The 13,319-nt window shown below is 45.0% G+C and overlaps 10 non-coding genes across 10 annotated transcripts; all 10 read right to left on the bottom strand.

Annotated features, from left to right (window-relative positions):
• Positions 1 to 277: 277 nt before the first annotated feature.
• On the bottom strand, positions 278 to 468 carry LOC141247030 (U2 spliceosomal RNA). Its single transcript, XR_012310543.1, has one exon. It is a non-coding gene; the product is annotated as a U2 spliceosomal RNA (small nuclear RNA).
• A 1,118-nt stretch (positions 469 to 1,586) lies between these two features.
• On the bottom strand, positions 1,587 to 1,777 carry LOC141247029 (U2 spliceosomal RNA). Its single transcript, XR_012310542.1, has one exon. It is a non-coding gene; the product is annotated as a U2 spliceosomal RNA (small nuclear RNA).
• A 1,118-nt stretch (positions 1,778 to 2,895) lies between these two features.
• Positions 2,896 to 3,086, bottom strand: LOC141247028 (U2 spliceosomal RNA). The gene has a single exon (XR_012310541.1). It is a non-coding gene; the product is annotated as a U2 spliceosomal RNA (small nuclear RNA).
• Positions 3,087 to 4,204: 1,118 nt separating this feature from the next.
• LOC141247027 (U2 spliceosomal RNA) lies at positions 4,205 to 4,395 on the bottom strand. Its single transcript, XR_012310540.1, has one exon. It is a non-coding gene; the product is annotated as a U2 spliceosomal RNA (small nuclear RNA).
• A 1,118-nt stretch (positions 4,396 to 5,513) lies between these two features.
• On the bottom strand, positions 5,514 to 5,704 carry LOC141247025 (U2 spliceosomal RNA). The gene has a single exon (XR_012310538.1). It is a non-coding gene; the product is annotated as a U2 spliceosomal RNA (small nuclear RNA).
• Positions 5,705 to 6,822: 1,118 nt separating this feature from the next.
• On the bottom strand, positions 6,823 to 7,013 carry LOC141247024 (U2 spliceosomal RNA). The gene has a single exon (XR_012310537.1). It is a non-coding gene; the product is annotated as a U2 spliceosomal RNA (small nuclear RNA).
• A 1,118-nt stretch (positions 7,014 to 8,131) lies between these two features.
• On the bottom strand, positions 8,132 to 8,322 carry LOC141247023 (U2 spliceosomal RNA). The gene has a single exon (XR_012310536.1). It is a non-coding gene; the product is annotated as a U2 spliceosomal RNA (small nuclear RNA).
• Positions 8,323 to 9,440: 1,118 nt separating this feature from the next.
• On the bottom strand, positions 9,441 to 9,631 carry LOC141247022 (U2 spliceosomal RNA). The gene has a single exon (XR_012310535.1). It is a non-coding gene; the product is annotated as a U2 spliceosomal RNA (small nuclear RNA).
• Positions 9,632 to 10,748: 1,117 nt separating this feature from the next.
• On the bottom strand, positions 10,749 to 10,939 carry LOC141247021 (U2 spliceosomal RNA). Its single transcript, XR_012310534.1, has one exon. It is a non-coding gene; the product is annotated as a U2 spliceosomal RNA (small nuclear RNA).
• A 1,122-nt stretch (positions 10,940 to 12,061) lies between these two features.
• On the bottom strand, positions 12,062 to 12,254 carry LOC141247017 (U2 spliceosomal RNA). The gene has a single exon (XR_012310531.1). It is a non-coding gene; the product is annotated as a U2 spliceosomal RNA (small nuclear RNA).
• Between the last annotated feature and the right edge of the window lie 1,065 nt (positions 12,255 to 13,319).

Raw genomic sequence — 13,319 nt, 5'->3', positions numbered from 1 at the left:
CAAAATGCTTGCCTAATATGTCTGTTTATCCAAAAGGAAGTAGAAAGGGAGAGCTAGAAAGATAGCATTGCATCACATTACATGGCAATGCAATGCACAGTTGCTGAAGTTGAACCAAAATGAGCTTGTAATCTGGCTTCTGCAACTTTGAACATGAAAAATCCAATGAGGAGAAGAAAAGCAGAGCCAAAGAGTCCATCCCAAAATCCGACAAACAAGCAAAATGAACAAAAAACATTGAATTCAATTCTTTCTGATTTTAGAAACTGCATTAAAGAAGGGGTGCACCGGTCCTGGAGATACTGCAATACCAGGTCAATGCGTGGAGTGGACAGAGCAAGCTCTTTTTCCATCTCCCTGTTCTAAAAATCCATTTAATATATGGTCCCCAGATAGGGGACGTATCAGATATTAAACTGATAAGAACAGATACTACACTTGATCTTAGCCAAAAGGCCGAGAAGCGATAACCAGAATTGGTTTCAAACTACGGAGCCACCCAAGGATCCTAAAAAGTCCATTTGTGGAGATGAGCTCCTGGACTCCCGTTAAGAAGACATGTTGTCAACCTCTAGATCCCTTACATGCCTGCACTTTTCGGCTTGCTGCTGCTGCAATCCACGCGTTTTAGATCTGCATAACTCCACCTCTTTAAACACAGCACCTTCACCCCCTGCTGTTCCCACCCGCCTCAACACCGTTGGAAGGGAGGAGAACCAATTAAGGCGGGGGGTGGGGTGGAACGAGCAGCTGTCTACCCTTAGCAGGAGGGCTCCTGATTACATACCTCTCCTGCTGCTGCTGCTGCTGCTGGCTGTCCAGCAGCAGACTGAAGGTGGCTGCTGCTGTGCACAGGTATATAAAGGCTCAGAGCCTATTATGACACGCGCAGCCAGCGTTCCATTGCCACATTCCATCTACTGCAGGCAGGATACCTGGCTGGCTGAATGTCGCTGAGAAGCTCACAGAGACCGCCATAAGCAACAGTTTAACAGAATGCCACAGACTAATCAACCAAACTTTTTGGGTTGGGTTCTCTTTTATAGTCTGCAGGCATTAAATGAAAGAAGTCAGTGTTCCAGCAGAAGGAGACAACGTTTCAGAAAAGGCATTGTAGCAAACCAAAAAAGAAATTTTAAGCGCAGCAGTGTAACCAGCGCACATACCTGTTAGCTCGGGTGAGTTTAAAAGGCTGCTGTTGATAACAAGGGCATTTGCTAAATAGATGGTGTGTGTGCAACAATATACTGAAAGGTCAATTATATTGTGCAGCTTATCTCACCACCTGTAGTTATTTAGGTGAAAGCTCCAAAATGCTTGCCTAATATGTCTGTTTATCCAAAAGGAAGTAGAAAGGGAGAGCTAGAAAGATAGCATTGCATCACATTACATGGCAATGCAATGCACAGTTGCTGAAGTTGAACCAAAATGAGCTTGTAATCTGGCTTCTGCAACTTTGAACATGAAAAATCCAATGAGGAGAAGAAAAGCAGAGCCAAAGAGTCCATCCCAAAATCCGACAAACAAGCAAAATGAACAAAAAACATTGAATTCAATTCTTTCTGATTTTAGAAACTGCATTAAAGAAGGGGTGCACCGGTCCTGGAGATACTGCAATACCAGGTCAATGCGTGGAGTGGACAGAGCAAGCTCTTTTTCCATCTCCCTGTTCTAAAAATCCATTTAATATATGGTCCCCAGATAGGGGACGTATCAGATATTAAACTGATAAGAACAGATACTACACTTGATCTTAGCCAAAAGGCCGAGAAGCGATAACCAGAATTGGTTTCAAACTACGGAGCCACCCAAGGATCCTAAAAAGTCCATTTGTGGAGATGAGCTCCTGGACTCCCGTTAAGAAGACATGTTGTCAACCTCTAGATCCCTTACATGCCTGCACTTTTCGGCTTGCTGCTGCTGCAATCCACGCGTTTTAGATCTGCATAACTCCACCTCTTTAAACACAGCACCTTCACCCCCTGCTGTTCCCACCCGCCTCAACACCGTTGGAAGGGAGGAGAACCAATTAAGGCGGGGGGTGGGGTGGAACGAGCAGCTGTCTACCCTTAGCAGGAGGGCTCCTGATTACATACCTCTCCTGCTGCTGCTGCTGCTGCTGGCTGTCCAGCAGCAGACTGAAGGTGGCTGCTGCTGTGCACAGGTATATAAAGGCTCAGAGCCTATTATGACACGCGCAGCCAGCGTTCCATTGCCACATTCCATCTACTGCAGGCAGGATACCTGGCTGGCTGAATGTCGCTGAGAAGCTCACAGAGACCGCCATAAGCAACAGTTTAACAGAATGCCACAGACTAATCAACCAAACTTTTTGGGTTGGGTTCTCTTTTATAGTCTGCAGGCATTAAATGAAAGAAGTCAGTGTTCCAGCAGAAGGAGACAACGTTTCAGAAAAGGCATTGTAGCAAACCAAAAAAGAAATTTTAAGCGCAGCAGTGTAACCAGCGCACATACCTGTTAGCTCGGGTGAGTTTAAAAGGCTGCTGTTGATAACAAGGGCATTTGCTAAATAGATGGTGTGTGTGCAACAATATACTGAAAGGTCAATTATATTGTGCAGCTTATCTCACCACCTGTAGTTATTTAGGTGAAAGCTCCAAAATGCTTGCCTAATATGTCTGTTTATCCAAAAGGAAGTAGAAAGGGAGAGCTAGAAAGATAGCATTGCATCACATTACATGGCAATGCAATGCACAGTTGCTGAAGTTGAACCAAAATGAGCTTGTAATCTGGCTTCTGCAACTTTGAACATGAAAAATCCAATGAGGAGAAGAAAAGCAGAGCCAAAGAGTCCATCCCAAAATCCGACAAACAAGCAAAATGAACAAAAAACATTGAATTCAATTCTTTCTGATTTTAGAAACTGCATTAAAGAAGGGGTGCACCGGTCCTGGAGATACTGCAATACCAGGTCAATGCGTGGAGTGGACAGAGCAAGCTCTTTTTCCATCTCCCTGTTCTAAAAATCCATTTAATATATGGTCCCCAGATAGGGGACGTATCAGATATTAAACTGATAAGAACAGATACTACACTTGATCTTAGCCAAAAGGCCGAGAAGCGATAACCAGAATTGGTTTCAAACTACGGAGCCACCCAAGGATCCTAAAAAGTCCATTTGTGGAGATGAGCTCCTGGACTCCCGTTAAGAAGACATGTTGTCAACCTCTAGATCCCTTACATGCCTGCACTTTTCGGCTTGCTGCTGCTGCAATCCACGCGTTTTAGATCTGCATAACTCCACCTCTTTAAACACAGCACCTTCACCCCCTGCTGTTCCCACCCGCCTCAACACCGTTGGAAGGGAGGAGAACCAATTAAGGCGGGGGGTGGGGTGGAACGAGCAGCTGTCTACCCTTAGCAGGAGGGCTCCTGATTACATACCTCTCCTGCTGCTGCTGCTGCTGCTGGCTGTCCAGCAGCAGACTGAAGGTGGCTGCTGCTGTGCACAGGTATATAAAGGCTCAGAGCCTATTATGACACGCGCAGCCAGCGTTCCATTGCCACATTCCATCTACTGCAGGCAGGATACCTGGCTGGCTGAATGTCGCTGAGAAGCTCACAGAGACCGCCATAAGCAACAGTTTAACAGAATGCCACAGACTAATCAACCAAACTTTTTGGGTTGGGTTCTCTTTTATAGTCTGCAGGCATTAAATGAAAGAAGTCAGTGTTCCAGCAGAAGGAGACAACGTTTCAGAAAAGGCATTGTAGCAAACCAAAAAAGAAATTTTAAGCGCAGCAGTGTAACCAGCGCACATACCTGTTAGCTCGGGTGAGTTTAAAAGGCTGCTGTTGATAACAAGGGCATTTGCTAAATAGATGGTGTGTGTGCAACAATATACTGAAAGGTCAATTATATTGTGCAGCTTATCTCACCACCTGTAGTTATTTAGGTGAAAGCTCCAAAATGCTTGCCTAATATGTCTGTTTATCCAAAAGGAAGTAGAAAGGGAGAGCTAGAAAGATAGCATTGCATCACATTACATGGCAATGCAATGCACAGTTGCTGAAGTTGAACCAAAATGAGCTTGTAATCTGGCTTCTGCAACTTTGAACATGAAAAATCCAATGAGGAGAAGAAAAGCAGAGCCAAAGAGTCCATCCCAAAATCCGACAAACAAGCAAAATGAACAAAAAACATTGAATTCAATTCTTTCTGATTTTAGAAACTGCATTAAAGAAGGGGTGCACCGGTCCTGGAGATACTGCAATACCAGGTCAATGCGTGGAGTGGACAGAGCAAGCTCTTTTTCCATCTCCCTGTTCTAAAAATCCATTTAATATATGGTCCCCAGATAGGGGACGTATCAGATATTAAACTGATAAGAACAGATACTACACTTGATCTTAGCCAAAAGGCCGAGAAGCGATAACCAGAATTGGTTTCAAACTACGGAGCCACCCAAGGATCCTAAAAAGTCCATTTGTGGAGATGAGCTCCTGGACTCCCGTTAAGAAGACATGTTGTCAACCTCTAGATCCCTTACATGCCTGCACTTTTCGGCTTGCTGCTGCTGCAATCCACGCGTTTTAGATCTGCATAACTCCACCTCTTTAAACACAGCACCTTCACCCCCTGCTGTTCCCACCCGCCTCAACACCGTTGGAAGGGAGGAGAACCAATTAAGGCGGGGGGTGGGGTGGAACGAGCAGCTGTCTACCCTTAGCAGGAGGGCTCCTGATTACATACCTCTCCTGCTGCTGCTGCTGCTGCTGGCTGTCCAGCAGCAGACTGAAGGTGGCTGCTGCTGTGCACAGGTATATAAAGGCTCAGAGCCTATTATGACACGCGCAGCCAGCGTTCCATTGCCACATTCCATCTACTGCAGGCAGGATACCTGGCTGGCTGAATGTCGCTGAGAAGCTCACAGAGACCGCCATAAGCAACAGTTTAACAGAATGCCACAGACTAATCAACCAAACTTTTTGGGTTGGGTTCTCTTTTATAGTCTGCAGGCATTAAATGAAAGAAGTCAGTGTTCCAGCAGAAGGAGACAACGTTTCAGAAAAGGCATTGTAGCAAACCAAAAAAGAAATTTTAAGCGCAGCAGTGTAACCAGCGCACATACCTGTTAGCTCGGGTGAGTTTAAAAGGCTGCTGTTGATAACAAGGGCATTTGCTAAATAGATGGTGTGTGTGCAACAATATACTGAAAGGTCAATTATATTGTGCAGCTTATCTCACCACCTGTAGTTATTTAGGTGAAAGCTCCAAAATGCTTGCCTAATATGTCTGTTTATCCAAAAGGAAGTAGAAAGGGAGAGCTAGAAAGATAGCATTGCATCACATTACATGGCAATGCAATGCACAGTTGCTGAAGTTGAACCAAAATGAGCTTGTAATCTGGCTTCTGCAACTTTGAACATGAAAAATCCAATGAGGAGAAGAAAAGCAGAGCCAAAGAGTCCATCCCAAAATCCGACAAACAAGCAAAATGAACAAAAAACATTGAATTCAATTCTTTCTGATTTTAGAAACTGCATTAAAGAAGGGGTGCACCGGTCCTGGAGATACTGCAATACCAGGTCAATGCGTGGAGTGGACAGAGCAAGCTCTTTTTCCATCTCCCTGTTCTAAAAATCCATTTAATATATGGTCCCCAGATAGGGGACGTATCAGATATTAAACTGATAAGAACAGATACTACACTTGATCTTAGCCAAAAGGCCGAGAAGCGATAACCAGAATTGGTTTCAAACTACGGAGCCACCCAAGGATCCTAAAAAGTCCATTTGTGGAGATGAGCTCCTGGACTCCCGTTAAGAAGACATGTTGTCAACCTCTAGATCCCTTACATGCCTGCACTTTTCGGCTTGCTGCTGCTGCAATCCACGCGTTTTAGATCTGCATAACTCCACCTCTTTAAACACAGCACCTTCACCCCCTGCTGTTCCCACCCGCCTCAACACCGTTGGAAGGGAGGAGAACCAATTAAGGCGGGGGGTGGGGTGGAACGAGCAGCTGTCTACCCTTAGCAGGAGGGCTCCTGATTACATACCTCTCCTGCTGCTGCTGCTGCTGCTGGCTGTCCAGCAGCAGACTGAAGGTGGCTGCTGCTGTGCACAGGTATATAAAGGCTCAGAGCCTATTATGACACGCGCAGCCAGCGTTCCATTGCCACATTCCATCTACTGCAGGCAGGATACCTGGCTGGCTGAATGTCGCTGAGAAGCTCACAGAGACCGCCATAAGCAACAGTTTAACAGAATGCCACAGACTAATCAACCAAACTTTTTGGGTTGGGTTCTCTTTTATAGTCTGCAGGCATTAAATGAAAGAAGTCAGTGTTCCAGCAGAAGGAGACAACGTTTCAGAAAAGGCATTGTAGCAAACCAAAAAAGAAATTTTAAGCGCAGCAGTGTAACCAGCGCACATACCTGTTAGCTCGGGTGAGTTTAAAAGGCTGCTGTTGATAACAAGGGCATTTGCTAAATAGATGGTGTGTGTGCAACAATATACTGAAAGGTCAATTATATTGTGCAGCTTATCTCACCACCTGTAGTTATTTAGGTGAAAGCTCCAAAATGCTTGCCTAATATGTCTGTTTATCCAAAAGGAAGTAGAAAGGGAGAGCTAGAAAGATAGCATTGCATCACATTACATGGCAATGCAATGCACAGTTGCTGAAGTTGAACCAAAATGAGCTTGTAATCTGGCTTCTGCAACTTTGAACATGAAAAATCCAATGAGGAGAAGAAAAGCAGAGCCAAAGAGTCCATCCCAAAATCCGACAAACAAGCAAAATGAACAAAAAACATTGAATTCAATTCTTTCTGATTTTAGAAACTGCATTAAAGAAGGGGTGCACCGGTCCTGGAGATACTGCAATACCAGGTCAATGCGTGGAGTGGACAGAGCAAGCTCTTTTTCCATCTCCCTGTTCTAAAAATCCATTTAATATATGGTCCCCAGATAGGGGACGTATCAGATATTAAACTGATAAGAACAGATACTACACTTGATCTTAGCCAAAAGGCCGAGAAGCGATAACCAGAATTGGTTTCAAACTACGGAGCCACCCAAGGATCCTAAAAAGTCCATTTGTGGAGATGAGCTCCTGGACTCCCGTTAAGAAGACATGTTGTCAACCTCTAGATCCCTTACATGCCTGCACTTTTCGGCTTGCTGCTGCTGCAATCCACGCGTTTTAGATCTGCATAACTCCACCTCTTTAAACACAGCACCTTCACCCCCTGCTGTTCCCACCCGCCTCAACACCGTTGGAAGGGAGGAGAACCAATTAAGGCGGGGGGTGGGGTGGAACGAGCAGCTGTCTACCCTTAGCAGGAGGGCTCCTGATTACATACCTCTCCTGCTGCTGCTGCTGCTGCTGGCTGTCCAGCAGCAGACTGAAGGTGGCTGCTGCTGTGCACAGGTATATAAAGGCTCAGAGCCTATTATGACACGCGCAGCCAGCGTTCCATTGCCACATTCCATCTACTGCAGGCAGGATACCTGGCTGGCTGAATGTCGCTGAGAAGCTCACAGAGACCGCCATAAGCAACAGTTTAACAGAATGCCACAGACTAATCAACCAAACTTTTTGGGTTGGGTTCTCTTTTATAGTCTGCAGGCATTAAATGAAAGAAGTCAGTGTTCCAGCAGAAGGAGACAACGTTTCAGAAAAGGCATTGTAGCAAACCAAAAAAGAAATTTTAAGCGCAGCAGTGTAACCAGCGCACATACCTGTTAGCTCGGGTGAGTTTAAAAGGCTGCTGTTGATAACAAGGGCATTTGCTAAATAGATGGTGTGTGTGCAACAATATACTGAAAGGTCAATTATATTGTGCAGCTTATCTCACCACCTGTAGTTATTTAGGTGAAAGCTCCAAAATGCTTGCCTAATATGTCTGTTTATCCAAAAGGAAGTAGAAAGGGAGAGCTAGAAAGATAGCATTGCATCACATTACATGGCAATGCAATGCACAGTTGCTGAAGTTGAACCAAAATGAGCTTGTAATCTGGCTTCTGCAACTTTGAACATGAAAAATCCAATGAGGAGAAGAAAAGCAGAGCCAAAGAGTCCATCCCAAAATCCGACAAACAAGCAAAATGAACAAAAAACATTGAATTCAATTCTTTCTGATTTTAGAAACTGCATTAAAGAAGGGGTGCACCGGTCCTGGAGATACTGCAATACCAGGTCAATGCGTGGAGTGGACAGAGCAAGCTCTTTTTCCATCTCCCTGTTCTAAAAATCCATTTAATATATGGTCCCCAGATAGGGGACGTATCAGATATTAAACTGATAAGAACAGATACTACACTTGATCTTAGCCAAAAGGCCGAGAAGCGATAACCAGAATTGGTTTCAAACTACGGAGCCACCCAAGGATCCTAAAAAGTCCATTTGTGGAGATGAGCTCCTGGACTCCCGTTAAGAAGACATGTTGTCAACCTCTAGATCCCTTACATGCCTGCACTTTTCGGCTTGCTGCTGCTGCAATCCACGCGTTTTAGATCTGCATAACTCCACCTCTTTAAACACAGCACCTTCACCCCCTGCTGTTCCCACCCGCCTCAACACCGTTGGAAGGGAGGAGAACCAATTAAGGCGGGGGGTGGGGTGGAACGAGCAGCTGTCTACCCTTAGCAGGAGGGCTCCTGATTACATACCTCTCCTGCTGCTGCTGCTGCTGCTGGCTGTCCAGCAGCAGACTGAAGGTGGCTGCTGCTGTGCACAGGTATATAAAGGCTCAGAGCCTATTATGACACGCGCAGCCAGCGTTCCATTGCCACATTCCATCTACTGCAGGCAGGATACCTGGCTGGCTGAATGTCGCTGAGAAGCTCACAGAGACCGCCATAAGCAACAGTTTAACAGAATGCCACAGACTAATCAACCAAACTTTTTGGGTTGGGTTCTCTTTTATAGTCTGCAGGCATTAAATGAAAGAAGTCAGTGTTCCAGCAGAAGGAGACAACGTTTCAGAAAAGGCATTGTAGCAAACCAAAAAAGAAATTTTAAGCGCAGCAGTGTAACCAGCGCACATACCTGTTAGCTCGGGTGAGTTTAAAAGGCTGCTGTTGATAACAAGGGCATTTGCTAAATAGATGGTGTGTGTGCAACAATATACTGAAAGGTCAATTATATTGTGCAGCTTATCTCACCACCTGTAGTTATTTAGGTGAAAGCTCCAAAATGCTTGCCTAATATGTCTGTTTATCCAAAAGGAAGTAGAAAGGGAGAGCTAGAAAGATAGCATTGCATCACATTACATGGCAATGCAATGCACAGTTGCTGAAGTTGAACCAAAATGAGCTTGTAATCTGGCTTCTGCAACTTTGAACATGAAAAATCCAATGAGGAGAAGAAAAGCAGAGCCAAAGAGTCCATCCCAAAATCCGACAAACAAGCAAAATGAACAAAAAACATTGAATTCAATTCTTTCTGATTTTAGAAACTGCATTAAAGAAGGGGTGCACCGGTCCTGGAGATACTGCAATACCAGGTCAATGCGTGGAGTGGACAGAGCAAGCTCTTTTTCCATCTCCCTGTTCTAAAAATCCATTTAATATATGGTCCCCAGATAGGGGACGTATCAGATATTAAACTGATAAGAACAGATACTACACTTGATCTTAGCCAAAAGGCCGAGAAGCGATAACCAGAATTGGTTTCAAACTACGGAGCCACCCAAGGATCCTAAAAAGTCCATTTGTGGAGATGAGCTCCTGGACTCCCGTTAAGAAGACATGTTGTCAACCTCTAGATCCCTTACATGCCTGCACTTTTCGGCTTGCTGCTGCTGCAATCCACGCGTTTTAGATCTGCATAACTCCACCTCTTTAAACACAGCACCTTCACCCCCTGCTGTTCCCACCCGCCTCAACACCGTTGGAAGGGAGGAGAACCAATTAAGGCGGGGGGTGGGGTGGAACGAGCAGCTGTCTACCCTTAGCAGGAGGGCTCCTGATTACATACCTCTCCTGCTGCTGCTGCTGCTGCTGGCTGTCCAGCAGCAGACTGAAGGTGGCTGCTGCTGTGCACAGGTATATAAAGGCTCAGAGCCTATTATGACACGCGCAGCCAGCGTTCCATTGCCACATTCCATCTACTGCAGGCAGGATACCTGGCTGGCTGAATGTCGCTGAGAAGCTCACAGAGACCGCCATAAGCAACAGTTTAACAGAATGCCACAGACTAATCAACCAAACTTTTTGGGTTGGGTTCTCTTTTATAGTCTGCAGGCATTAAATGAAAGAAGTCAGTGTTCCAGCAGAAGGAGACAACGTTTCAGAAAAGGCATTGTAGCAAACCAAAAAAGAAATTTTAAGCGCAGCAGTGTAACCAGCGCACATACCTGTTAGCTCGGGTGAGTTTAAAAGGCTGCTGTTGATAACAAGGGCATTTGCTAAATAGATGGTGTGTGTGCAACAATATACTGAAAGGTCAATTATATTGTGCAGCTTATCTCACCACCTGTAGTTATTTAGGTGAAAGCTCCAAAATGCTTGCCTAATATGTCTGTTTACCAAAAGGAAGTAGAAAGGGAGAGCTAGAAAGATAGCATTGCATCACATTACATGGCAATGCAATGCACAGTTGCTGAAGTTGAACCAAAATGAGCTTGTAATCTGGCTTCTGCAACTTTGAACATGAAAAATCCAATGAGGAGAAGAAAAGCAGAGCCAAAGAGTCCATCCCAAAATCCGACAAACAAGCAAAATGAACAAAAAACATTGAATTCAATTCTTTCTGATTTTAGAAACTGCATTAAAGAAGGGGTGCACCGGTCCTGGAGATACTGCAATACCAGGTCAATGCGTGGAGTGGACAGAGCAAGCTCTTTTTCCATCTCCCTGTTCTAAAAATCCATTTAATATATGGTCCCCAGATAGGGGACGTATCAGATATTAAACTGATAAGAACAGATACTACACTTGATCTTAGCCAAAAGGCCGAGAAGCGATAACCAGAATTGGTTTCAAACTACGGAGCCACCCAAGGATCCTAAAAAGTCCATTTGTGGAGATGAGCTCCTGGACTCCCGTTAAGAAGACATGTTGTCAACCTCTAGATCCCTTACATGCCTGCACTTTTCGGCTTGCTGCTGCTGCAATCCACGCGTTTTAGATCTGCATAACTCCACCTCTTTAAACACAGCACCTTCACCCCCTGCTGTTCCCACCCGCCTCAACACCGTTGGAAGGGAGGAGAACCAATTAAGGCGGGGGGTGGGGTGGAACGAGCAGCTGTCTACCCTTAGCAGGAGGGCTCCTGATTACATACCTCTCCTGCTGCTGCTGCTGCTGCTGGCTGTCCAGCAGCAGACTGAAGGTGGCTGCTGCTGTGCACAGGTATATAAAGGCTCAGAGCCTATTATGACACGCGCAGCCAGCGTTCCATTGCCACATTCCATCTACTGCAGGCAGGATACCTGGCTGGCTGAATGTCGCTGAGAAGCTCACAGAGACCGCCATAAGCAACAGTTTAACAGAATGCCACAGACTAATCCTAATCAACCAAACTTTTTGGGTTGGGTTCTCTTTATAGTCTGGCAGGCATTAAATGAAAGAAGTCAGTGTTCCAGCAGAAGGAGACAACGTTTCAGAAAAGGCATTGTAGCAAACCAAAAAAGAAATTTTAAGCGCAGCAGTGTAACCAGCGCACATACCTGTTAGCTCGGGTGAGTTTAAAAGGCTGCTGTTGATAACAAGGGCATTTGCTAAATAGATGGTGTGTGTGCAACAATATACTGAAAGGTCAATTATATTGTGCTGCTTATCTCACCACCTGTAGTTATTTAGGTGAAAGCTCCAAAATGCTTGCCTAATATGTCTGTTTATCCAAAAGGAGTAGAAAGGGAGAGCTAGAAAGATAGCATTGCATCACATTACATGGCAATGCAATGCACAGTTGCTGAAGTAGACCAAATGTAGCTTGTAATCTGGCTTCTGCAACTTTGAACATGAAAAATCCAATGAGGAGAAGAAAAGCAGAGCCAAAGAGTCCATCCCAAAATCCGACAAACAAGCAAAATGAACAAAAAAACATTGAATTCAATTCTTTCTGATTTTAGAAACTGCATTAAAGAAGGGTGCACCGGTCCTGGAGATACTGCAATACCCAGGTCAATGCGTGGAGCGGACAGAGCAAGCTCTTTTTCCATCTCCCTGTTCTAAAAATCCATTTAATATATGGTCCCCCAGATAGGGGACGTATCAGATATTAAACTGATAAGAACAGATACTACACTTGATCTTAGCCAAAAGGCCGAGAAGCGATAACCAGAATTGGTTTCAAACTACGGAGCCACCCAAGGATCCTAAAAAGTCCATTTGTGGAAGATGAGCTCCTGGACTCCCTTTAAGAAGACATGTTGTCAACCTCTAGATCCCTTACATGCCTGCACTTTTCGGCTTGCTGCTGCTGCAATCCACGCGTTTTAGATCTGCATAACTCCACCTCTTTAAACACAGCACCTTCACTCCCCTGCTGTGTCCCACCCGCCTCAACACCGTTGGAAGGGAGGAGAACCAATTAAGGCGGGGGGTGGGGGTGGAACGAGCAGCTGTCTACCCTTAGCAGGAGGCTCCTGATTACATACCTCTCCTGCTGCTGCTGCTGCTGCTGGCTGTCCAGCAGCAGACTGAAGGTGGCTGCTGCTGTGCACAGGTATATAAAGGCTCAGAGCCTATTATGACACGCGCAACCAGCGTTCCATTGCCACATTCCATCTACTGCAGGCAGGATACCTGGCTGGCTGAATGTCGCTGAGAAGCTCACAGAGACCGCCATAAGCAACAGTTTAACAGAATGCACAGACTAATCAACCAAACTTTTTGGGTTGGGTTCTCTTTTATAGTCTGCAGGCATTAAATGAAAGAAGTCAGTGTTCCAGCAGAAGGAGACAAACGTTTCAGAAAAGCATTGTAGCAAACCAAAAAAAGAAATTTTAAAGCGCAGCAGTGTAACCAGCGCAATACCTGTTAGCTCGGGTGAGTTTAAAAGGCTGCTGTTGATAACAAGGGCATTTGCTAAATAGATGGTGTGTGTGCAACAATATACTGAAAGGGTCAATTATATTGTGCAGCTTATCTCACCACCTGTATTTATTTAGGTGAAAGCTCCAAAATGCTTGCCTAATATGTCTGTTTATCCAAAAGGAAAGTAGAAAGGGAGAGCTAGAAAGATAGCATTGCATCACATTACATGGCAATGCAATGCACAGTTGCTGAAGTTGAACCAAGAATGAGCTTGTAATCTGGCTTCTGCAACTTTGAACATGAAAAATCCAATGAGGAGAAGAAAAGCAGGAGCCAAAAGAGTCCATCCCAATATCCGACAAAC

This window comes from Phyllobates terribilis, unplaced genomic scaffold (assembly GCF_046119375.1).
Source record: "Phyllobates terribilis strain yellow unplaced genomic scaffold, ASM4611937v1 Scaffold_2723__1_contigs__length_110913, whole genome shotgun sequence".
In the NCBI taxonomy this organism is placed as follows: Eukaryota; Metazoa; Chordata; class Amphibia; order Anura; family Dendrobatidae; genus Phyllobates; species Phyllobates terribilis.
This window is presented reverse-complemented; position numbering and strand designations above follow the sequence as displayed.